We start from the raw sequence: 23194 nt of genomic DNA, 5'->3' as shown, positions 1-23194 counted from the left end.
AATTGCATAGCCCACATAGCCTGTTATAGATCTGTTAGTGGCTGTACCATTACAAGTTTATCCAATCCCAGGACCAGAAGCAAAGGTGGAGGTACCTGCAGAAGTGAAGGCATAGGTTGGGACAGAGCAATAAGCATCCCCGCTAGTTCGAAAGCCAGTTATTGATCCAATTTATCCAATTGAAGCACCTGTTTACTTTGAACCAATTGAAGTCGATCAAGCAGTCTCACTCATTGGAGATACAGGCCCATAGCCCGTAGCATCCTTTCCTTTTCTATACCCATATCCTATGTTAGGGGCCTGCGGCATCGCAACAGTTTCAAGTGTTTAAGAGTGTGTTGATCAAGTCAAATAAACAATTCGAAAGCCAATATCAGTAGATCCCACAAAGGCATAAAAGGTTGGAGCAGAGATAGCATCCCTCCCATTTCGAGAGGCATAGCCCGTAATTCCAGTCCCTGTTGGAATTTACCCAGCTCCCCTATCCCCTGTCTGTAGTTACCAGCTCTTTCGGGCTACACTACTTATTTCCCTAATTGTCGAAAATGTGATGGCACATGCACGTAAGTAACAATCCTGTACCGAATGTGCATCAAAGAGGAAACTCGGAGATAGGACAAGAGGATATCTCCCCGGCGGGTAGCGTTTCTCACTGGGATAAATTGGTGGTATACTGTGACCCGACTAATAGGATACACGACTGATGGAACCTACGACTAGAGAGCCTTGCTTAAATATATGAGGAGTTCCCCTAACGGACCTCCAAACGACCAATAATAACCTCTATAGTCGAAGGGTGGCGGCATCCAGGAGGGAAGGGGCTTCATAGGCACTATCTGGACAGAGAGAAAGGGGGGGATAGTACCCTTAGGCCCATTGTGCGATTCGCCGACATAGGATTCCCTTCGGTCAATTTGGCGGTGATAAACTAGATTACAATGAACCAAATCGAGATTAGAGAATTATTAACGAGTCGAGTTTCCATATTAACAACGACAGGAGATCGACCCTAAACCGATCAGTGGAATAAGTGGTGGTGTTGTGGGAAGGTCCAGGGAGGTCCTTAGATTGCCCAGCGAAGTGGCCTGGTTTTTAAGACCTTACTCAGTTAAGACCTTACTAATGCATTGGTCCGGTCTATGCTCACGAATACCATTTGACTTACGGAGCTCACTCACCCTTACTAATCGGTTGTTACCTAGGCATGCCAACTTTTAGAATATATATAGGCTACGCCACAACCAGCAGATTCTATTCTTTTACTTTCCCAAATACTACACATTGCCGAGAAAAAACACACACCACACCGAAACACCGAGAAAAACCATTACCCATACTACGCATCCTATATAATATCCTTCATTCACAACCAGCCACAGGGGAGCGACACTTCTACCACTATTCGAATTCAGAGCTAGTCTCCACTACCCAGATCTGGCGGGGATTACTCCTACCTTACTGAGGAACGGAATACAAAGGTATACTGTACCATCGGAAGGCATGGGATGGGGTTTCCCCCTTTTGAGGGAGGCTCCACCCCTCAATGCTCATTTATTACTTCTTTTTCCTCCCACTACTCTGTTATACACACGGAGGAAATACATACCTATACTCCTCTACATTCACGAATACGAAATAGAATCACTCGTGCCAAGCAATAGTCATGAGGTACGATTCATTCACCTACTTGAAGCCCTCCCTTCCTCCATCAGCCTAGCCAAACCATTTAGCAGCCTAGGGAAGCGAAGAAGGAAAGGGCATATAAATAGAAAGATATCAAAAGCTTTCTATTATTTAAGTAGCCGAGGAACCCCTTTCACCTACCTCAAATACTCTACCATCCTACAACTCTAGGGGTCAAGTCCCTTATTCACTCTTGACTTTCAAATTGATATTGGAAATTCTCAAATTATTCCATGCCCCCGGAGGGACAAGCGGCTTCACACCATCGTTTTCTCATCTCAATGAATCATATAATAAGAAATTAGAAATTAGCCAATAATTCCATAGCCAATTAGTCCGGCATTTCACGGCTGGTCAGCCACCTTTCAGCAATCGCCAAGTCAACCTTCAGAAATTTCTAAGTATACCTACTAGGGGTCTAGCCCCAATGATTATTGGCCTTTCACTTTCAGTTGACCATAAACTATTAGCTTGTCAAACTAGTAGCTTACTACCTTGACTCGGTTCCCCCACCGGGCGCGGAAAGCACAGAAAATATAGCAGATCTAGCTAACAACTACTTCCATACCAAAGGAACTAATGGAACTGCGCTGTGGGCATGTATCTACCATCAAGGGCCCGCCATCAGATATGACAAGGTAGCATTTCACCTCCCTCGAACACCCACACTGGTGAGCCAATCCTAGGTGATCAATTCTCCTCGGCTTCCCCGGTTGACGACGAGACTGTTTACTAGAATCATTGGTTAACAATATGATCTATTGGTAGCTGGGATCCTTGATTGGTTGACCTTCTCCCGCCATCATCCATTGGGAGACGATACCGAGTAGTGATAACAAGATTGTTGTGATGCCACCCAAAGCTTGTTACCAAGTTTGTTTAATGCCTGAGCTTTGGATACATTAGAAGGAGGTTTTTGTTGTATAGTGTTCACATTATCCTGTGCGTATCACGTTTGTGAGTGAATTCCTGTGGTTTCCCTCTGACGGGCACACCTCCTGAATTAGCTTGCTAGTCGATGTAGTGGTCTAGGTTCATCTCTTATTTCAGTAGGGGGGTCATTTCAATTAGAAAACCGGTTCGCAAGAGAGAAGGGAACCTAGATTGCTCCTCGTCTCTTGGGTTCTAAGAGGACCAATAGAAGGTGAGTTGTGTTTTTTGGGGAATCAAAGTCTATCAGTGCTACTGTCACTTCACTCCTTAGGAATCTTAGTATCAGGAAATAGAGAGTCATATAAGTCTTTAAGAGGAAAGATAAGTTAGAGTAGTTTGTAGGAAGTCAAAGAAAGAGGAGGATCTGTTCATTTCATTCATTATATATGTAATTATGCATTCATTCGTTGCTCAATATTCCAAATTTGAAAGCTAGGCTACCCATAGGTATATTGAAAGCCCCCTTACAACTAATAGTAAAACCAAACCAACATCTGATTTCAAGGCTAAAGTTTATATACGTTTCAGTACTTGACCTAATAAGTGACCAGTCTGTCTCCATGTCTCCCTATAAGTACTTGATGAACCTAGTTCAGTAGGCAAGCACTCAACCCTTGACTTGAAGGGAGTTGGTTAAGGCTCTCGTAACTGGCTCTGCCCTTTCGGTGAGGCGGGTAAAGCCGCCAAAAGCCATGCATCTAGAGATAAGGACAGGGCAAGTGTTAAGGAAAGGATACAGAATATATATCCCTGACAACGACTTATTTATACTACGACTTATACGGCCTCATGATTAATACAACTGACCTTACCATAAGACAGGCTTGATTTAGTGTGAGTGTGAGTGTCTGGTAATATAAGATATAATGGGGAAAAGATCAATGCTCTTATGTTCTTCTAGTCATAAGGAAGGATGGCTCACCTGACTTAGGAAGGTGAGGAAAGCTATCCACAATTTGAGATCTCTTCTTCCCTGGGGGTGAAGGATAGGCACCCACCCTACTCCTTTATCTCTGCTAGCTCAGAAGCATTAGAATTGTAGGCCCATTAGGTCCATCTAGAACAACTGCTAAACATCACCAGGAATTGGATTCTTTCCCTGGGATACTTTCTTATGGAAGGCAAGCAGCTCGAGGGAGGACTATTATAGCCTTTGTTTATATCCGGAAGTCAGCTTATGGACAGTCCCTTGACAGAGCATCCATCTACTTGAGCCCGGTTAAGTTCCAAGAGACCGCTTAAGTTTAGGCCCTTCGATTCGACTTTAGGACAGCCCACAGAATGAACGAGGAGCTACCCAAGCAGCCGACAGCACCTATACTTGGAGCTACCCGGTTTTACACTCATTTTACTTCAGGTACCCAACTAGATTAGTTTAGGTTGGGGACATATACTACTAATCTAGCTACTGTGCTTGTTGCTTCCTCTGCTTCTGGATCTATTATATAAGATGCTGCCTATGATGCTACTGGTGCTGGATATGCTGCTAGCTGTGCTTATGGGTATCGATCTTGATCTGCTGCTAGATATGCTGCTTATGCAAAAGTACTTTAACCCTTGACGGGGACTTCACCAATTGAAATAACCCTTAGGGCTAATAAAACCACACATCATGTTATGTATATTTCTGAAAATAGGGACACAAAAAGCTGCCATTGGTTTGTGCATCAATAGTTGCCTATAAGCCTCAACATTCAAATATTAGTTGACGTTTAATGCAGGGCCAGAGCCATATGAAGTACTCACTGCTAGGAGTTTCAGAGAGTGGAGTGGCACAACACGGTCGTCATGATCTGCCTGTTAATAGCATTATACCAGGATACTGTAAATTCTGTCCGGGCTTGTCCCATGGTGTTTTTACATTATGCAATGGTGAGTATCTGCAGAAATAAAGAATTTGTTATACGAACAGTTGATCATGTTTTTTGGTAAAAAGCACTTTTTGATAGAGTGAATAGAAAAGGAACAAGCAGTTTCTCTTACATTTCAGATTACTAACAGTTTGAATATTATTTAAATTTTAGACAGTCTGTTGTTACTTATTAGATTTAGAGACAAAGCTCCATTTTTCTTCTTACTTAATCAGCCAATGAAATTCTTCTTCCTTATCTGAAGAACCGAAATCACTAGTCCACGCATGGCCTGCAGATTTCAGCACAAGTTCCATCACCAGTTGCCCTGAAGATGCCTACATCTAGAGATTACCCTAACTAGAGTGGGAGAAGCAGTTGAATAATATCACATTAAAACTTACCAATAGTAAATTTATGAAAACGCAACATGTCCATAACACCCACATGAGCCAGTGTGCAACCAAATAGGTCAGGTCTCTGTTTAAATGCAGAATTAACGTTCAAAACCTCTTATTTCAACGAAAAATGATCCGCTAAATCCTCTCTACATTTCCTTTTGAATAATTTTTAGAAAAGCCAATACAGAGACATAAGCATTTTCTTTGGGAGAATGTAAACAACTTTTTCAATCGGATTCTAAATTGAAACAAAAAGAGAGGAAGGATTGAAGCAAGCAACTGGTTTATACAGGACCTTTATTTAACCATGCATCTTATCATCCAATATATGGACATACCTGATTTGTGCAAGCTGCAACAAGAAGTCCACCATTACTGCCTCCTTCAATACATAACCTTTTAGGTTGTGTATACCCCTCTGACACAAGGAACTCAGCGGCAGATATGAAATCATCATAGGAATTTTGTTTTTTGGCAAGAGAACCTGCTTTATGCCATTCTTCTCCATATTTACCGCCACCACGAATGTTTGCAATTGCACAAACTGCCCCTAGATGTCTTGAAATGACAATGCGATTAACGCTGAAGTGTGGGGTGATGCTACTGTTAAAGCCCCCATAACCATATAATAGAGCAGGATGAGAACCATCAAGAGCAATTTCTTTCTTGGATACAATGAACATTGGTATCTGAGTTCCATCCTTGCTGGTTATGAAAACCTGACAATGACAGATCAGTAACAATATTATATTAGAAATCAATCACATCAGTAGTTAATCCAGATGGACTGCATAATATTGCCCATTACTATTAAGTGTTTTAATTGAATGATGCCATCATTATCATTTCAACTGAGTGAGGAGAATAGAAACATCTATTTTGTAGCAGGGATAAATAACTTGAAAAAAATTGTTTATTGAAACGCACTTTTTGTTAAGTAAATTCTAATGTGAAACCCCATTGTTTTTACAATCAGATTACTTGTTTAAAACATTCACTGGAGAAGAATTTTTGCCTAAAGATAGCCAAGGAAAAATTTGTAGAAGCAAAAATTAGTAAAAAAACCTTTACCTGTTTAGCCTCAAACTCTGTCCGATCAAAGCCTGGGACAACAGTCTCTCTAAAAACTACTAACTCTGGTATTTCGACATCTAGGTTGCATCGATAGATATTTGCAGGGGTAAGAAAGCTTGTAAAACCAATAAATACTTCCTTGTCTTTACGCCTTCCTGATATTCTATAAACTGACCCAATATCTATTGGCAAATTATGAAGCAAATTTCCTGATTGCAAGTCTCGTATTTGCAAAACAGACTTGACATCGCTTAAATAGCTTAATAAAAGTTTATTTCCATTGACACAACAAGCTGATTCAAGCACGTCCCTCTCAGATTCCCCGATAACGTCACCCCAAGCTTCTGGCTGCATAAGGTCTACACAAACCAATTTAAACCTAGGGGCATTTTTATTGGTTCAAAAAGTGAACAAAGCACCATCATTTGCAACAAGATCATACTGTGCTTCAAAGTTGTCAACAAGTTTTTGGAAAGGAAGCATCTCTCCCCTGCCTTTGAAACCTTCAATACCTTGAGGAAGAGCATCAAGATCACAGTAAAAGATCCTCCTCCCAAAGCCTTCTCTAATAAATAAAAGAACATACTGCCACAAAGAAAATAGGTAACTGTATAAGACCAGATGACCAACCTGCCATGGAATTATAGATGTTCATACCAAAAAATTATCATTTTGTTGTTCTATAACATATAATTATAGACATTTCATACAAGAAAATCACCATTTTGTTTTAGTGTTTCAAAACATTAAGATTGCATAAAACAAAAATTCAACACAAATTCAACACAGATGTTTGACATGCAAATTTTTCAGATAAGATAAATCATTCCCACCAAAGCCATATAAAGTTATGTTGGGCAGTCATGTGTTGTAGATGAATTGGATTGAGTGCAAAGCATATGGAATGTGCAGAATGTGCAATGGATCAAAGGGGATTGTAAGGTGGATTAAAAAGATCCATGTAAGAATATTTTTGACTCTGTCCGAGTGTCAGCCAAATTTTTTCCTCTCTATTTGAAAAATTGTTTATAAACTCAGCCAAATTTTTATAGATAACCAAAATTCCAAAGTGATTTTTGGACAATAACTCTTTAAATTAGTAAAATAATATTGAATATAAGCACTACTTACACCCACAAATTGGGGGCCAAACAGAAGTTGTCAACAAAGGTTTGACTATTTAGGCTATACATGAGGGAAACAAAATAAAAGGCTAGAAAGGTTGTATTTAGGTCAAAACTTGTAAAATACTAGCTACTAACTATCTACAAAATTGTATCCTTTATGTTGGGTATGTGTTATATTCTTTGCACAACTAGCTTCAGGTGTTGTTACGTTGTGCCAAGTGCAGCAGGGGGTGGCAGCCCCCCCTGTTGGGGGGTTTGCAGGGGGGCTATGATCAATCAATTTGGTGGTTAGTCTCAATCTGCAGTCTATGAGATCCAACTCTGAACTTTACCAAGTGGATCCAAAGGGCATGCATCCAATCAAAAAGTATGTAATGGGATCAGATAATAAGTCCATCACTCATCACCATGAAGTGCTCAACATAGAAGGCCATTTTTGGACATAACCCTCCCTTAAGGTTTATCCAAGTGACCTGTATATATCCCATGTAGATATATTCTTGAATGATTATTCATCTCCTGTTTGGTTGGTAAAAGGTGACCGCGTGCACACAGGGAATATTGAAATGAAGGAAGCTAGTCTACCATAACACAAACTGAAGCAAGGAGATCTGAGACTCCAATGTACCAACACGAAAATCAAGCTGAAGGATTAGCTACTGATAGACTCTGATAAGTAATAGACCAGGTATGGATACCAATCACACCCCTTTGTTGTATCTGCAAAGCTCTGAAGATGATTTAGAAGTGAGACAAGGCCAGACATTGTCTCAAGCCGAAAGGGGTCAGCACCAAACACTACAAGGATGATGGGATGAGGAACTATCTACTTGTACCTAATGATGCAGCAAAGGAGGAAAAACCATACTCTTTCTAATAAAGGCCAATCATACTCTAATAAACTAGGTCCCCAAAGCTTAGAGCCATATAAATTGTGGGCCACAGAAGAGTGTCCATGAATGACACCTTGGAATATATACCCAAAAAATGGTTTCGGAAACACTGCCTCTCTAGGGGGCATGGAGCAAACCGAATCAAGGTCCCATGAATAGAACTCCCAGGTAACTATATGAGCAAGTGATCTCAACCTCCTCCCCTCTAAAAAATGAAATGGTGATCAGAGAGGGTCTTCTTCAACCCATTGATGATCATGACCTCGGTTTTACCTAGGTTTACCATCAACTATTGAAGACCAAAAAAGAGAGATAAGGAATCCAATTGTCTCTGCAACCCATCGAGGGATGAGGCTAAAAGGAAGACATCATTATTGAAAAGCAAGATAAATATTAGGACATGGTGGAGGAGGCACCCATCTCCCTCCTAGATGTGCTCATGCAAAATGGATTCCAACTCATCAATGTAAATCTCAAACAATGTAAGGGATAAGGAGCAACTCTCCTGATAAAACCTAAAATCCCCTATGACATGCATAAACGACCAAGAACTAACTCATATAGGTGCCATGTGGCAATCAATAATGTATTGGAGATACCAATATTTCTAAGTCTCTAGAGTGAAGCCTCACAAGGGGATAGAATCAAAAGCTTTTTGAAAGTCCACAACACAGCAACATACTTTCGAAGAGCAATGTCATGCCTCCTCAATAATGGCTCTAAGTTGCATCCTCTCAAGCCCCCGAGAAAGCTGCAAATGGAAGGTCATAACATAGAGTTTGGAAAACGTGTGGCCAACCATGATTGACAATTAATTATTGGGATCTATACTAGGGATTGATTTTGAAGTAGTTGAATGATGTAATGTGACCAAGATTGTGGAAAGCTCATGCAAACCACATGGTTCAACAAGTCAACAAGGTGGATATCTATCGCATAAAGACCCATGGATATCTATAGCATGAAGACCCTGCTTGAAGAGCTATGCTTGGAACCCTTTCTAGTCTTCTACTTTACTAGTATTCATCTTCTGAATGGCCTTTCAAATATCTTGGTATGGGAGTACAAAACAAGAAGTGGAAATAATAAAATAAATATTTTAAGGACAAATAATGGTGGATAGTTTTACGAAAATGAATTCAAAGATTTCTACGAGTGTGGAATAGAAAGACAAAAGTGTGCTCCAAACACACCTCGATAGAATGGAGTTACGAAAAGAATGAATAGGATTTTGATGGAAAAGGCAAGAAGCATGCTCAGTGATGTCGGATTAGGACAATAATTATGGGCAGAGGGAGTGGATATTACATGTTATTTGGTAAATCGATCATCCTCATCAATATTGGTTGAAAAATTTCCTAATGAGGCATGGACTGATAAGAAACCCTCTCTGAAACATCTCAAAGTTTTTGGTTGTGATGCTAATGTACATGTTCCGAAGGAAAATAGAAGTTAGATAATAAAGCTAATAAATGTCTCTTTATTAGTTATGGCATAAAAGGTCGTAAGCTTCAGAACCCAATAACTGGGAAGACTGTCTAAAATCATAATGTCAACTTCAGAGAGGTTAAAGATATTCCTAAGCAAGAATTCCTAACAAGGGAAAAAGAACTATAGATAATAGGGTTTGAGTTGAAGAATGAAGAAACTAACTCAATAAAAGAATTGAATAAAAAGAAGAACCTCATATCCCATATTGAGGAGATTGGTTCAAGAAAGAAGGCAATCTGTTAAATTTTGCAACTAGAGCCAAACTTCAGCGTGTACAGCTCATATGAGGCAGCTGATATTTTTATTGGATTCCTCTCTCCGAGAGGTGTAGGGTTGATCTAAAGATCATCCCATTCTGACACGTACAAATGGAATTATGAATTTATTTTGATTATGGACAAATTGTCAAGATTGATTAGTGATCTAATTTGCACCGCAACATTGCATATAAATACAAGGAGCCTCCTCATTTTGGCATCTTACACATTCATTCTTCTCTCTCCTTCATTGTTTGGGTACGAATCTTCTGAGGCTTCTCTCTCTCCACATGTGCGAAGAAGGCACTGTTCTTTTGTTGTCCCTGTCTTGACCAGCATTGACCGAAAGTTGCAGGAAGTTTTTTTGACCAACGTTGACCATCTTTGACTGCGGTTTTGTGTGGGGTATTTCTGTTTGGGCAGGCCGCAGTTCTGGGCATGAAATCTGAGGTTGTTTGACCTCTGTTTGACCAGCGTTGACTGTGCTAGGGCTTGTTGTTGTGTTGACTTTCGTTGACCAGGTTTGACTGGATATTTTCGGACTGCTTTTGAGCTGATTTGACTTTCTGTTGGAGGCTGAGTTGACCCAATTTGACCGAGCTATTTTGGAGGTCAAAGTCTACCCTGTTGACCAATGTTGACTTTCTGGTTAGGGCTTTTTGTTTCTACTGTTTGACTGATCAGATTTCACTATGATTGGGCAAGTGAATATTGTATATTGTACTCTCTCTCTGTTGAACTTTTGAAGAATTATAAGAAGAATTGATCAAGGGTTTCCCCACATTGGGGTTTGTCCCTTGGTGGTGCCATATCTTGTGTCCTCTTGTCTTGGCTTGTCTTCTACTATTATTGTTTATGTTCTATCAGCGATTTACTATCATGATGATGTGATTGCTAAACTAGATATTGATATTGGGCTAATAAAGAAATTGAAGTAAAATTGCTCTAAGCATAGAACATACCATTGTTATCTAAAATTAACATGGTATTAGAGTTGAGGTGAAGACAAAGCCCAACCAAGAGTGAGAAGAGCAATCACTAGTCAAGGACAAGATTCAATGGCCTCCACATCCTACTTCAAGTCTGATGAAAAGCTTCATGATAAGTCTGATTATCATGCATGGAAGATGTCTCTTGATTTGACTTTAGAAGAGCAAGATGTTATGGATTATGTGCAAGGAAATATTTCAGAACCTCCTTCAAATGCATCGGTTGCTGCTAAGACAAAGTACAAGAAGGGTGAAGTCAAAGCCAAGAAGATCATCAAGGATTCTATTCATAAGCATTTAGTTGCTTACATCTCCGATTTGAACACATCAAAGGAGATATATGACAGGTTGGTTGGCGTGTTCAAATCTAAAAATGCAAACCAAGTCCTTTTCCTCAAGAACAAGCTGAAGGATATAAATAAGGGAAGAAATGAAGATATTCAATCCTACTTCATGAGGATTATTGAGATAAAAAATGATCTTCTTTCGATTGGAGAAGCTATTGTTGATAGGGAGCTTACCCTCATTGCCCTTGGAGGACTCCCTCGTGAATGGCACGTGTTCAACACTACTATTCTTAACAATGATAGGATTCCAGGTTTTGAAGAATTGTTGACTAGATGTTCTCAAGAAGAAACAAGGATGATGGAACTAGATATGACTTCAAATAGGAATGATTCTACTGCATTCTCCGCTCATGCTAAAAAGAAGAACCATGTAGGTTCAAACAAGCAATGTCAAGGAACGTCGGGTTTCAAAAATGGAAGGAAGGGAAGATGCTTCATTTGCAACAAATTTGGGCGCTATGCTAGGGAGTGTCCTAATAGAAGGGATACACCTCATGATGATGACAACCACAACAAAAACAATTTCAAGGGCAACAACAATCAAAGGAATGGCAGATTCAACCACCGAGGAAAAAGGAATGCTCCCGCTCCTCATCAAGGAAATGATCACCATCCCAAGAGATCAAGAAACACTACGTATGATGAATCTAATGTTGTTGATAACAAGCAAAAATAATTTTATCTTATATCTGCCCTCTCCACTGCATCTTCTCCTAACACTTTTGGAAATTGGTTGATCGATAGTGGTTCCTCAAGGCACTTCACTGTGTATAAGGAAGCTCTTTCAAATCTGATTGAAAAGGATACAAATTTGGAAATTATCCTTGGAGACAATTCCACCTATCCCGTGAAGGGAGTTGGGAATGTTACTCTTCAATTGAATCAAGGTAACACCATTCATCTACAAGAAGTACTATATATACTCGATCTAAAGAAGAAACCGGTATCTATCTCGACAATGGAGGACAAAGGATTCAAGGTGGCATTCATCGATGGAAAGGTATGTGTGTGGATTAAAAATTTCAAAGATGCATTTATAGTTGGCTTCAGGGTTGATAGCCTATATCAAGTTGGAGGAAGCCCATTGGCAGCTATGTCTTGCAACACATCACTTCAATCCGAATTATGGCATTAAAGGTTTGGTCATCTACATTATAAGGCTCTACCTGATGTGAGAAAGATGGTGACAGGTATGCCCGAATTTAAAGTAGAACATGAAGGTGTTTGTCAGGGGTGTGCCGAAGGAAAGTGGTGGGCTCCAGTATTGTAGCAATAATGCTACAACTCCTGGGGCTTCCTATCTCTAATTTTATCAACCCGGTAGTTCGTAACAAACTTGGAAGCGACGGTGCTGTATGCACAAGTACTAGCTCTTGTCGCAGTTGTCACTTGGTCAGCTGGCACAAGTCCGCTAGGGCTCAAGCCAACTTCTATATGTTCTCAGAAGAAGCTTTCTAGATGATTAACGAAGGCTATCTTAAAGGAAATTAACCTACTTTGCAAGAATGAACTGAAAGCCAACCAAACATGGAAACCCTAGTAAACCCTAATCTGACTAGTTTAATCTGTATGATGCAATGGTGGGAGTGCAAACTTCTAGAAATGATGCCATTACTTCTAGTGATATGAGATGCATGAATTTAAACTACTTCCATTGAAAAGAACACATTTTTGTATTTTTTCTTAAGTGGTTGGAGTTATTATGACTTTGTTTCTTATTAGGTTTTGACTGTGCAGGGGTAGTTCGGAGGGAAGGAAGGCTGGAAAAAGGTCATGAAGGCTAGGAGAGGTTCCAGGGTATCTCCAACATCATTCCACGGAAGTCCACAACGTTCAGGTGCTTGGAAACCGAGGTTGCAGGCTTCTACAGGATGTCTGCAGGGGATCCTACAGGAAACTCGGGATTTCTACAGGGAGTCTACTAACTTCTACAGGATGTGCTACAGTTGGAGTTTTGGGTGATGGAGGAGTTGAGGGGTTGTATGGGTGAATAGGTAGGATGAAAAGGGAGCTTGTGATGGATCAGGGACAGAGAGATGGGATGGAGAGAGAGTGCATGCAGTTGGTTGGTGGATAGAAGGGTGGAAGCAATGAAAAGTCAAAAAGATGGAGCTACGTGAACAGTAGAAGGGTTGGAAAGTAAACGAGTTGAACAGAGGTTGGGTAGGTGGCTCTAGGTGAGGTTGAGAAGAAGAAGAAGATAACAGAGTGATACTACGCAGTGTAAAGGAAACAAATCTGCACAAAACCGAGAATTCATCAACCTATCCTAACTGTGTTATTAAACCAACGAGCAGCAATGTAAATTGTGGAGAGAAATCGTGCATGGTGTTGGAACGAAAAAGTATTGCTTAAGATCAGAATGCATGGACGGTTCTATGATTGAAATGACTGTGTTGCAGCTTGCATGAACGTATAAGACTGCGTTTTTTTTGGTGGTTGGTACGGTCTACACCCCCAATCTCTAAACAGAGATGGCAGTGAGTGCACTGTCAACCTTTTCTTGGAGCTCTAATGAATGCTAATCCTCCTACTCTAATCTAAGCTACTGAAAGCACTTTAACCATAAACTAATCCTACTCAATCACATTAAAGAAACTAAATCAGCAGACTGTGTTTTTCAAATGCATGTCAAAGCAAAGAAATGAAGTGCTGAAAGGAAAGACAAGTAACAATACAAGGAAAAGGAGGTCTATTGCTCTCAGGTTGGGCCCTAACCTGAGAGTTATAGCTCCCTTAAGAACTCAGAATTGAATCCAAAGCTGCCTGCCTTTATTAAATAATCATGAGTCTAACAACATGCCAAAACTGGCTTACAAAGAGCAAAAACCGAGCTGTAGCTCGTGCTTAGAAATTGCAACAGTAGTTCAAAAGTTCAAAAAGCTCCTATCAAAGGCTACGGCCTCAATATTTATACATGATGAGGATCAAGCTGGCTTCCTCAATTAGTGGAGCTTGGCTGCCTAACTGAAAGTGAACTGCTGTTCCTGTAGAATCCGTTGGCTGCCTTTCAGCTCGGTGGGGATAGCTGTTGGAGCTCGGAGTTAGGGTGGAGATCACGAGGGAAGTCATTCAAGACTGTGGACAACCTCCCTATAAACCTGCAATGCCACCTTTGTTGTCTCCTTGTCTCCTTCTGCGTGGTCTTTGCTCCATTTAATGCCAAAAAACCTGAAATCATCATGTATTAGCCACATAGATATAATGCCTGCCCTTCTTCCTACAAATAACATGAATATACTAAGAAATGATGCATAAGTGATAAAAGATGAAGGTTTGAGCAAGGTCAGTAGGCCAAATGAGCCCAAATTGTTACCAAAAATTGGGGCTCATCATCACCCCCCAGCGAAAATATTTGCTCATCCTTGAGAAATTTTGCCCCAGCTCCTTGTCCTTGGCCGAGAACTAGGCTCCGGAATACGCTCTTTCTTTCCTACTCTTGGTGGCTCTGCCTGTTCTGCCCTTGGTGGTGATGAGGGTGCCGCTCCTTCCCTCTTCTCTGTTTCCTTGACCTTGAGCCGGGATTTTGAAGCCGATTGGTCTACCCTTCTTTTCCAAGTAGTTGTTTTTGGGCTCCCCCTCTCGTAGGTGACCGATATCTTTGAGGGGGACCTCTCACTGGGTGAAGTAGGGGCATCCCCTGTAGTGATTTGGCTGCTGGATGGGGGCTGTGTCTTGCCCGTCTTTATTCTCGCACTTCTTCGAGCTTCAAAGTATAGAGGGGTCTCCCTCTTCCTCTTCTCTTTTGGCTTAGGTGGCGTGCTGAGGGCGGCCAACACAGCTGCTGCCTCCCTTGCTAGAATGTTCGCCTTCTTCTCCTTGGGTTTCACTTTTTCAGGGCTTCCTGTAGAAGACCCTGTTTTAGTCAATTTCGGGCTTCCTGTAGAAGACCCTGTTTTGGTAATTTTCGGGCTTCCTGTAGAAGACCCTTTTTCAATAATCTTCGGGCTTCCTGTAGAAGCCTGTTTCTGCTTTCCTGTAGACACAAGTGTCACCACCTTGGCTTGCTTGGTTGCATGAGTTTTGCTTTTTGGTTTGGTTGCGGGTGCTGATGAGGTACTTTTGCTGATGTGGACCTTCTCAGCTTTGTCCGTTCTGCCTTGCAACCTTTTCTCTCTTGCTGTCAAGATGGGTGTGTCATCTTTTTCTTTGTCATCCTCTTTCTCATGCTTCTGCTTTTGCTCTTTCTTCTGCACTGTGGTCGGGGTCTTCTGGCCTGTTTCTTTCTTTCCCGTGGCCACTGATTCTTTTTCCTCACTGCTGGAGGAACCACTTTCTTCGGTCAACATCCTTATGTCTCCATCTCTTGTCAAATTTATGAATGCTTCCCATGAGAGGGGAACCTTATATGAATGAAGCACATCCTCCACGAGAAGTTTGATCAATCCATGGTGGGCTACCTGGTCTAGTATGCCTTCTTTCAATTTTGTGGCACACTCAATTAGAGACTGTAGCAGGAAATAAGGAATGCTCAGTTTATTTTCTACAGGAAGATCAATCTGGTGCCTCAATTCAGTGAGCAACCTAAAGTGATACTCGTACACAATGCTAAAACGGCCTTCACAGGTTATATACTTCATGATCTGCAGGCTAACTTCATTCCATGGTGGCAGCAAACTGGTTCTACGCACCCCATTCTTGTCTTCCGAGAATTCCTCCTCTGGGGGAAAGAATTCTTTCTTGGCCTGTTGGCTCAACTTCCTTTCTTCCTTATCCCAGGGCAAACCCATTGGAAGTTCAGTAATTCGACTGATATATTGCGGGGTGAGCTTGAGGCTTAGGCCCCTGAAGTTCACGGTGGCCACTGTTTTGGACTTCGGCCTCAGAGCCTGCAAAAATTCTTCTGCCACTTCGTCGTCATAACCCTGCAATTTGTCACAGAAGGATATCCATTGTGCTTGTGTGAAGAGCTCCACCACCTCCTGGTTTTCCCTTAACTTTGTTGAATCAGTGGGTTCCCGTCTAATAAACCCACCCGGCATGATAAGAACTTGTTGCTTTAACTAGAGGTGGCAAATGCGGAAGAAATTTGGTCTACTGAGACAGAGCGTAGAATTACGCTTCTGTCATGCACATAATCCACGAAGCTTATCTCTGAGGACCTTAACACAGCTTAATTACCATGACATCCTGTAGAACGACGGTTTATGCACAGCAGACGATAATTGCAACAATTTTCTACGACCAGACTGTAGACGACGATTCTGCCACCTTCAAAAGCCAATTGCATGGAGAGTTTAGGTTTACCTTTTTATCTGCCACCTTTTGACGTGAGGAACTCGCCTTCCTGTAGAAACAGCTTTCCTGTAGGAGCAGCGCGCGATTTCTAGGAAAGACTGCAGTTGATCTGCGCTCTCGGTGTTGCTTCACATGCGTTCTGATAGCCAAAGGCTCGACGTATCGAACTGCAGAGGGATCCGGATGATCACTCGAGCTCCAAACGGTGAATGATAAATGCATGGGGCGATCTAGCCGATTAGATTTGAATCGGCGGAATCCGTGGCGCGGGGGTGAGTTGTCCCCGTCGGACCGTTGGATGACGTCGTCCCATCATTTGCCTGTGAGTTCACTTACTGCCGCATCATCCCCCCGCAGATCCGTCGCCGTCTCTTCTGCTAAATCCGTTTTTCCCGACGGGATTGCTCTCACGTGTGTGCTGCCCATTTCTTTTTGTCATGGCCACCCAAACATCCGACTAGACCATTAACTGGTCGACGTGGCCAGTCAACTGGCCATACAACCGCTCAACCCATTCTCTTCACACTTTACAAACAATTCAAACTAAAATTCATGCAATCTGACGGAAGAAAGGTTCGAGACACTTACCTGTGCGGCCGCAACACGATTTTTCGGTTTTTGGACGATGATGAGTGGATTCGGTTGCCGCTGATGAATTTGCGCAGGCCCGGAGGTTCATGTTTACAGGCTGCTGACGATGGATTGGATGCTGTGGCTACATGCGCCCGCGTTTTCATTGCATATGGCCAGTGCTGTGATTGGTGTACACTCTAGCGGGCTTAACTGTTACAGGACTCCCGCGGGATGTCATGTAACAGTTCTTCCTCCTCGAGTGCATGCTGCATGACCAAGGATTTGGCTTCATGAACACGCTCCCAGAGCTCATGGATGGTTGGGATGGAGATGGTATGACATCTCAACATTTTTTTTACCTTGAAAATTGCTTCCTCTTTGATAACTCAACGATCTGCTTTGCTGGTGCAGGTAACTTCGTTGCATGTCGACAAGGATGGTAGGACGAGGTGACAGCAGTGTGCAAGGGTGACAACAGTAGCTTGCATGCGTCCAAACCGGTCCTTAGTCGTTAGATCTCCTCATAAAATGAATTCTCGGCCGTCCCGAACTTCTACAGGAAGTTTCCTGTAGAATTAGAGAGCTTCCTATAGAAAGTTTGTGTTTCCTGTAGAAAATCTGCATCTTCTTGTAGAAAATCTGCATCTTCCTGTAGAAAAGCTGCATCTTCCTGTAGAAATCTCAAGCCGTGATGAAATTGTGCACATACCTTGGAGAAAATGAGTATTCTTGGAGGAGGTGCTGGTGAGGTCTCTTGACAGCATGATAAGGATCCTTGGCTTTGAGTTGAGAGGTTTCCTCTCCTCCATAGAACACCTGCAATCTGCAATATCACATTATAAACTTGTTGTCCTTGTCTTTTGTGCTTATTGTTTTTTTTTTTCTTTTCTTTTCTTTTTTTTTGAAAGATAACAGGGGCGCCTCAATGAGGTTTTCACCCTTGCCATCTGCCTTGAGCGCCTCAGAGAGGTTTTCACTCAAGGATCTTTTTCAAATCTCTTTTTTTTTTTTCTTTTTTTTTTTTGAAAGACAATAGGGGCGCCTCAATGAGGTTTTCACCCCTACCACCTGCCTTGGGCGCCTCAGAGAGGTTTTCACCCAAGGATATTTATTATTATTATTATTTTTAGATCTTTTAGGGTATGCCCAAGGGAGAGGCAGAATCCTTCTCTATGACCAACACTGATTTCTCCATAGTTTTGATGAACTCTTGTCTTGAGAGAGGCTTCCTGTAGATCTTCAATCGATGCCCATTGACAAGCATGGGGATGGCTTCCTCATCAATGGTCCGAATAATAACAAATCCATTGTCATGACATTTCTCCACTGCATATGGTCCTAGCCATCTGGTTTTCGGCTTCCCCTTGAAATCTTTGTATCTGGAGTCATACAACAAAGCCCAATCTCCCGGCTGGAATTGCTTGTCATGGAGATGTTGGTCATGCCACACCTTTCTCTGAAGTTGAACCACTTCTGAGTGAAGGAGGGCCTGCATCCGGTGCTCGTCCAGTCCATTCAGCTGCAATAACCTTTCTTGTTGTGCATGGCTGAGATCTAGATCTAGCTGAGCTGCCATCCTCAAAGTGTTGTACTCGAACTCAATGGACAGCAAATCTTTCTTCCCATAGACCAGCTCATAAGGTGTGAAGCAGTGGTGGTCTTCCAGGTTTTGTTGTAAGCCCATGTGGCCTCAACCAGGCGATCTGCCCAGTCTTTTCTGCTGCTTCTCACCACCTTAGTCAAGATCCCTTCTAATGCTCTATTGGTGACTTCCACCTGCCCATTTGCTTGAGGGTGATAGGGGGTGGAAGTCCTATGCTTGATCTTGTGATGAGCTAGCAGGTCTTCAACTAGGTTGGATGTGAACTGGCTCCCTTGATCAGTGACCAGCTCTCTTGGGTAGCCAAACTTGTAGAAGATATTTTCTCTTAAGAACTCGGCCACCTTCTCTTCTGTTGCTGCTTTGATTGCTTTAGTCTCTGCCCACTTTGTCAGGTAGTCAGTACACACAATGATGTAAGACCTTTGCCTCGAAGGAGGGTTGATTGGACCCACAAAGTCCATACCCCACTTCTCAAATGGCTCAAGAGTCACTTGAGGTTGGAGAGGCATCTCATCCCTTTGAGTCGGTTTCCCCATTCTTTGGCATTGATCACATTGGCTGATATATCTTCTGACATCTTGATGAAGTGTGGGCCAATGTAGCCTGCCTGCAGGATTTTGAAGGCAGTCCTCTTTGCTGCAAAATGTCCTCCACAAGGCCCATCATGACAGGTGAGGAGGATATCAAAGACTTCCTCTTCCCTTACACAACGCCTTAAGATCTGATCGGGGCCAAGCTTGAACAGATTGCCCCCGATCCAAGTAAATGAGGCACTTTTTCTGATGATTCTGCTCTTCTCTCTTGAAGATAGGTGCGCAGGGAACTGTGCTGAAACAAGGTAGTTTGCTATATCATCAAACCATGGAGAGAGTGCTGAGATAGCAAACAGATGTTCATCGGGCATCTGGTCATCCACTGTCCCATCCTCATCTGCAGACAAATCCAATCTAGATAAAAAGTCAGCAACAACATTTTCTTTACCTGGTTTGTCAACAATGGTCAAATCAAACTACTGCAACAAAGTAACCATCTAATAATATGAGCATTCACATCTGGTTTATTCATTAAATATATAATTGCAGCATGGTCTATATGTACAAATGTTGGGTAGCCAGTGATATAATGTCGGAACTTGTTCAGTGCATGGACCACAGCCAGAAACTCTTTCTCGGTTACAGTGTAATTCAGTTCAGCTTTGGACAAGTTTTTGCTAACAAAGTAAATGGCATATGGAAGTTTTTGTTCAACTTGTCCTAAAGCTGCACCTATGGCTTTGTTCGAGGCATCAGTGTGGATGTGGAAAGGTAGGGCCCAGTTTGGACCTCTCAACATTGGGGCTGACACCAACTTGTCCTTCAATTCATTCAAAGCCCTCTGGCAATCGTCAGTCCATTTAAACTCCACATCTTTCGCCAACAAGCCAAACAATGGCGAGGCTAGCTTGCTGAAGTCTTTAATGAATCTACTGTAATACCCTGCTAATCCTAAGAAACTCTGAACATCCCTTACCTTTTGAGGAGGTGGAACCTTCTTGATGAGAGCAATTTTGTTAGGATCCACCTGTAACCCTTGGCAAGAAATGGTATGACCTAGCACGGTCCCTTCAGTCATCAGGAATTCACATTTTTCAGGACTAAGGGACAGGTTCATCTCAATGCATTTGGTTAGGACTTTTCCCAGATTGGATAGTGCTTCCTGGAAGTTGGCCCCATAAGGAGTGAAGTCATCCATATAGATTTCCACTGCATCATGGACCAGCTCTGAGAAGATGCTCAAGACAGCTCTCTGGAAGGTAGCAGGAGCATTGCATAGCCCAAAGGGAAGAACTCGGTAGGCAAAGGTACCCCAAGGACAAGTGAAGGTGGTCTTATCTTGGTCTTTCGGGCTGATTTGGATTTGGTTGTACCCGCTAACCCCATCCAGGAAAGAGAAGAACTTCTTTCCTGCCAGTCCATCCAACACTTGATCTATGAAAGGTAGAGGGAAATGGTCTTTCTTGGTAGCTTTGTTTAGTTCTCGATAGTCCACACAGATTCTCCACTTCCCATTTTTCTTGGGAACCAACACCAGAGGGGACACCCATTCACTATCTGAGATGGGGTAAATGAATCCGGCATCCAACAGTTTTTTCAATTCTTCCTTGACAATGTCCTTAAGGGCTGGGTTCATTCTCCTCTGAGGTTGCCTAACCGGTTTAAAATCCTCCTTGATGTATATGTGATGGGTACAGACCGAGGGATGGACTCCTTTCATCTCCTTATAGCTCCAAGCAAAAGCATCTAGGTGACTAGCCAACAGGCTACACAGCTCCTTTTCCTAGGAAGGAGATAGGGAGGAGCTGATCTTTAACGATCTCTCAGGGCCGAACTCCACATTCTTGACTCTGGGAGGAACAGGGTTGGTGGTACAAAGATCCACTAAGGTGCTGGCTTGGGCATCCTCCACCAATTTCTCTAAGGATAGTGCACTGGAAGGTGGATTCTGGATCAAAGTCTCAATCAAGTCATCCTCGGTTGGGGGGTCTCTTCTAGTGGTATCTAGGGTGCACAAAGGTGTTGAGTACACCTCATCCTCCTCTCCTTCCTCCAACCAAAGTGGTAAGTCATGCTCTAAGGAAGGTTGGGCAGGAGGGTATAGGACTAGCTGCTTGGACATAGGACCATTTTTTATGGTCATATTTCCTGCACGACAACTGATGTAAGCATCTGCAGTGGCTAACCAAGGCCTTCCCAAAATAAGAGGATATCCAGTAAGCTTTGCCTTGGGTTGCAGAACCAAGAAATCTACAGGGTATTCCCAAGAGTCGACAGAGACCAAGACATCCTCCACAATCCCTTCGGGAGTCACAGTGGAGCGATCTGCTAGTTGCAGTACTGTCGAGGTCTTCCTCAAGGAACCCTGAAGATTCAGTTTGAGCGTGGTATCCCTAGTCATCACATTAATGGAAGCCCCCAGATCAATCAAGGTGTGAGGTATGATGGTGCCATTGATGTGGACATCTACTACAGGACTCCCAAGATCTAGATACTTTGGGCAGATGACTTGTCCTAACATAAGGTCAGACAGTTGTCCTAAGACATTGATGGTTGAAGCATCTCTCTTTCGCCTGCCCGGGTGTTTGAAACACTTTTCCTTAACCAGTTTGTTGTATATTGACACATCCTTGATGGCTTGGAGAAGTGGTATTTTCACCCACAACTGCTTGAGCTCACCCAGAAGCTCATCCTCCTCTGGGTTGGGTTGTGTGATGGCTGTTAGTCTCTCAGGAAAGGGTGGAATAGCTTTTGGTTCACTTTCCTGTTTATCTTCCTCATCCTCTGGGGGAGGAGGTTGGCGATCCGGAAGAGTCTTTCCAGATCGAAGATTGATCTCCTGGATCTCCACAGCATAAGTAGGGCATGATGTTTCCCCAGTGTATACCTGCTGGGCCTGTCTATTGTTGGGGTTCAGGTTCGGTTGAGCAGGTATTTTAGGTTTCCTTGGAGGAGCAGGAGGTAATGGTTGAGGTTGAACTGGTGGTGGAGGAAAAATGGCGGGAGGAGTGTTGTACTGGGGCCTCCACCCCGACTGAGGTGCATTCCACTGAGGTTGTGGCTGGGCATGTGAGTGATAAGAATGAGTAGTGGGTTGAGTAGGGTACTAAGGTGGATAAGACCATGGAGGAGGCATAGACCAAGAAGGATGAGCAGGGGGACCCCAGGAAGGCATAGGAGTCGATTGGTTGGGGCTGTAATAAGCTTGAGGTGCCCCTTGCATCCCCTGCTGGTAAGGTCTAGGTCCTTGTGGCCTTCTTTGGTTGAGGTAATAGAGAGGTTCAGTGGGAGCTTCTGTCCCTTGGTACATGGCTTTAAATCCAGGTAAGGTTGGACAATGGTTTGTAGGATGGTCCTCCTCACAAACGAAACACACTTCAACCGAATGTAATGGACATTCGTTCTTAGGGTGTCTCCTTGTACATCTAGGGCAGAAGATAGCCAAGGCTCTCTCAGCTTCTTCCTTCTTCTGCTAGATCCTGAATGTGTCCAGCTGCATGGCAATGGTCTGTCTCACCTCACTCTTAAGATATTCCAATTGATTTGCAAACTCATGTTTGGAGAAAGGGACACTAGTTGAGAGGAGGTTTCCTCTACCTCGTTTCCGAGCTGCCCTGGAGTGGTTTCTAAACACAGTCTTGATGTCCTCATAAGGCAGTTGGTAAATATCCCCCCCAGCTAACATGTGAAGGGTATCTAAGAGGTCTTCAGGGACTCCTCGGAGCAGGACCAACTTGAGGGATTCAGGGTCAAGTGTGCACCTGGCCCGCTTATGGCTAAGTTGGAACCTCTCCTCATAATCCTCCAAGGACTCATCATTTCCCATGGTCATCCGAAATATTTCTCCCTTGGTTTCCTTAGACCTACAGTAGTCCCGGTACTTGGTATTGAAAGCTTGTTGCATCTGAGCCCAAGTAGTGATACTATTCCCAGGTAAGCCCATGAACCAGCGCAATGCTGCATCCTTAAGAGTGGAAGGGAAGAGTTTCAGCTTCTGCTCATCTTCAGTATAGTCATAGGTTCTACAAAGGACAGCAAACTCAAACAGGAAGGTATCAAGATCTTCAGTAGTTATTCCATGGAAGTGAGGTAAAGTGGAGGGGCTAATGTTCTTCATTTTCATCTCTCCATTGGTCTCTCGGATGGGGAAGGCACCTTCTATTCTCTCATCTTATCTTCTATTGTCAGCCATAGCTTCAGAT

General features: G+C 42.8%; 1 pseudogene across 1 annotated transcript in view; it reads right to left on the bottom strand.

Moving 5' to 3' along the window:
- LOC149213825 (uncharacterized) overlaps positions 1-23194 on the bottom strand; it is a 70013-nt pseudogene that overhangs the window by 9719 nt on the left and 37100 nt on the right. The window contains exons 3-7 of the transcript XR_016250049.1: positions 5939-6571; positions 5206-5586; positions 4871-4946; positions 4695-4758; positions 4363-4496 (exon numbers count right to left, since the gene is read on the bottom strand). The product of XR_016250049.1 is annotated as an uncharacterized LOC149213825 (transcript). The remainder of the gene's footprint in view (positions 1-4362; positions 4497-4694; positions 4759-4870; positions 4947-5205; positions 5587-5938; positions 6572-23194) is intronic.

This window comes from Pinus tabuliformis, chromosome 1_1 (assembly GCF_031772625.1).
Source record: "Pinus tabuliformis cultivar Carrire ecotype Pingquan chromosome 1_1, CPIR1, whole genome shotgun sequence".
In the NCBI taxonomy this organism is placed as follows: domain Eukaryota; kingdom Viridiplantae; phylum Streptophyta; class Pinopsida; order Pinales; family Pinaceae; genus Pinus; species Pinus tabuliformis.
Note: the sequence above shows the minus strand (reverse complement) of the source record. Positions and strands in the feature narration are given on the sequence as shown.